We start from the raw sequence: 3586 nt of genomic DNA, 5'->3' as shown, positions 1-3586 counted from the left end.
CCTGGTCGTTTAAAAATCTTGTCAGTTGGTCAGAAAGTGTTAATTAAGGCTCATCGTTTGTCTCACAAAGGAAAAGGCTTGTGTCGGAAATTTTTTCTGCTTTATAACGGTCCATATAGAATTCGCAAAATTATTCATGATAACACTGTCGAAGTAGAAACTCTTAAATCACGACGCTCTAAGGGAATACATCATATATCTAACGTTAAAATTTTTGTAGAATGACATACCTTTGAGAAACTAACAGTTGTATGTAAACACACGGAGAGTACAAGGACACCGCGCTGTGTTTTGGCGGCGGCGTATACTCAGAGCAACAGTCAAGTCTGCGCCGCACAGGGCAGTCGTTGACCGCAAACAATCACTTCCTACGTCACGCGCCTACAGCTGATCGAGCGCTCAGTGCGAATGCACTGACAGCCGTAAACAAATACACAGTCTAAGTTCTCCGACTAAATTCAGTATAAAGCTATAGTGACTTGATGAATTGTGTTATTAACATTCAGTATTTTTCAGGATACGGTTCTATAAGGTATTTAAGAACTTCAGGTAAATTCTGTGCGTGTCCGACGTTGAGACGACTTGCTATCGAGAAAATTTCAGGAAAAATGTCATTTCGAAGAAGAAAGTAATAAACTAAAAGAGGTAACTATTAATTGAGTTTATTTTTCAGGTAACATATTTCCACTTAGGTACGTACCTTAGACGTAATTTGCTGCGCGATTACGTGATTCATACTTTGTGCTAATTACATGTTCTATGAAATTACTTGTGAAGCGACGTGCTTGCGTACGTTAACTGATTTTGACAATTTTTATTAATGTACTGGATTGTAACGTGTGTATATTATGCATCGCTTGGCTGCACTGCTTTTTCACTGATGTCATATTTTTAATTATGTGCCTGCTGTGCCTATTTATTTAAATTGTAATTGTCACCTGATTAATTGTGCTGATGTGGTTAGGTATGTAAGTTATACTTTGTGATTTATCTGCTTGCGCCTTCATGTTTACTTATTTGCTTGCGCCTTCATGTTTATTTATTAGATTACATATGAACATTTATTTGCTTACGGTTATACGATGCTGATGACCTGTTTATTACGTAAGATATGTTTGCTGCTATGCGTATGGATTGCATATTTATACATTTCTGTTTGTTGTCACAACTACTCTTTAATTTTGTATATAGAAATGCTATTATACTGTGTATGAACATAGAGTTTAGGTTACACTATGGTATTAATTACAGATTGTTCGCTTGGCAGAGCCTCGTTGTAAGATTTGTGCTGCATCCAGTTGTTGACATTCTGTTCTCTACTGGTATATGTACTCGCTATTGCTTGTTTTGCTTACGCTCAGTGCTTTATATTTTAAGATAAGAAAATGAACTGCAGTAATTCGACGAACGACATTAGTACAAGAAACTTCATAGAAGTCACATGAGCTGGAGGTTTTATGAAAGCTGTATAAATTTATGCTAATAGGAAGAAAGCTATCGACATGACATACCAACACAGTATTACACTGCATTTTTCGTGAGCAATTGAAATAGGAAGTGACACTTGACACAAGAAATATTCCACATGTTTGCTTCTGTTTGCCATAATTCTTGAAGTGGTGTACACACTGTGAAATATTATGATCATTCACACTCCGTAATCGTACTTAATTTACTGAGAGTTATTCGAACTAAGTCTGTTAGAGGTCATGTATGCATTCTTTGTTTATAATTCATAATGAGTAGAAGATTTTGGTCAGATGGATTACACAGAGGTTGTGTGTTGACAGTGTGTCTTCGGATTGTATGGGATGAGGAGGTTTGCATTAGGATTTTATCTGTACTTATTCGAGGAGACTGACTTAAGGAAAGAGTTGTTATGGAAGTGAAATGATATTGGTGCTAAGGTTTATATGTCGACGTATTGAAGAGGTATTATGGAGGTATTGAGATTGTATGAAGTTGATTGGAGTATGGGTATAAGAGGTAAAATAAGTGAGGTGCATATTTTTTTTGTTGTTGGTCTATATGGAACAAGGAGGATGAAGATAGCAGACTAGAACACTAAAATGGAAGGAAGATTGTCTACACACACCTTGTTAAATCACTAAGCAGTATGTATTTTTTTTTTGGAGAGAGGAAGTTGCATATCTTGGCACACTGACAGTTGTTCAGTAACAGTACATTTTGATCTGGCTTGGCAAACATTGGTCTTGACATGATGACTATGACGTTGACTTAACAATTATTGACTGTTATACATTGATGTCACTACTACTTGATACACATGATGAACATGAAATTTGACAGAAGTGGATTCAGCCAGTTAACACTATACAATTACACAGTAGTACTTAATGTGGATGAAAGATGAGTGAGTGTGTTTTGTGTGTTTTCCTTTCCTAATCCTAGCCACCTATCTCCTAAATATTATTTTATTTGTTTGTAGTGGCTTGCACTGACACCCAAAAATATTAACTGATGTTTGTGTATTTGTAATAGTAATATAACAATTATCTGATATCATTTGTGTGTTGTTATGATTTGTATGTTTAGTGTAAAAGCATTGTAAAAGCATTTGTAAGTGTATTCAAACTATTGTTCATGCTTGAACTGTCTGATTAATAATAGTGAAATTACGGACTGTTACTTGTACTTTTTCTACATGATTGGTGCCACTAGGACATGTTTAATTTCTGCTAATGAACTGTGTGATAAGTGATAGTTGTTTAATGTCATTTGTTGGAGTCTGAACCTACTCCACAATGCTGGGTGCCATTGATGAACTGCTTCTACTGAGAAATGTGACTTGTTGCTGTGTGCACCTGTTCAACATTGCTGGGTGCCATTGATGGACTGCTTCTACTGAAATGATGTTACTTCTTGCTGTCTGCACCTACTTAACATTACTGGGTGCCACTGATGGACTGATTCTACTGAGATGATGTCACCTGTTGCTGTCTGCACCTGTTCCACAATGCTGGGTGCCACTGATGGAACTGCTTCTACTGACATAATGTCACTTGATGGTGTCTGCACCTACTCAACATTGCTGGGTGCCATTGATGAACTGCTTCTACTGAAATGATGTTACTTCTTGCTGTCTGCACCTACTCAACATTACTGGGTGCCACTGATGGACTGCATCTACTGAAATGATGTCACCTGTTGCTGTTTGCACCTGTTCCACAATGCTGGGTGCCACTGATGGACTGCTTCTACTGAGATGATGTCACTTGTTGCTGTCAGCACCTATTCAACAGTGCTGGGTGCTACTGCTGGAACTGTGAACTACTTGTTGTGAATATTTGTATTAACTGATTTTTTGTGTATTACTGTTTGTGAAAAGTTATAAGACTGCTCATATTCGTCATTGCTGACGTTATCGATTGAATTGTTTAACCACATGATATTTCTGTAAACTATTATGTAAAGTCACATGTATGAAAGAATTTGTATTGCTTAGTGTATTTTATATATTAGGCTATTGTAAGGTCAGTGCAAAGCCAACATTTTATCTAGTTTACGTATTAATATTATCTTTTATTTTTGTCTGTATTTTTTTTTGACGAATTTGGTGGTATTT

Source organism: Schistocerca cancellata, chromosome 8, assembly GCF_023864275.1.
Source record: "Schistocerca cancellata isolate TAMUIC-IGC-003103 chromosome 8, iqSchCanc2.1, whole genome shotgun sequence".
Taxonomy (NCBI): domain Eukaryota; kingdom Metazoa; phylum Arthropoda; class Insecta; order Orthoptera; family Acrididae; genus Schistocerca; species Schistocerca cancellata.
The sequence above is the reverse complement of the archived record's forward strand: the minus strand, read 5'-3'. Positions refer to the sequence as shown.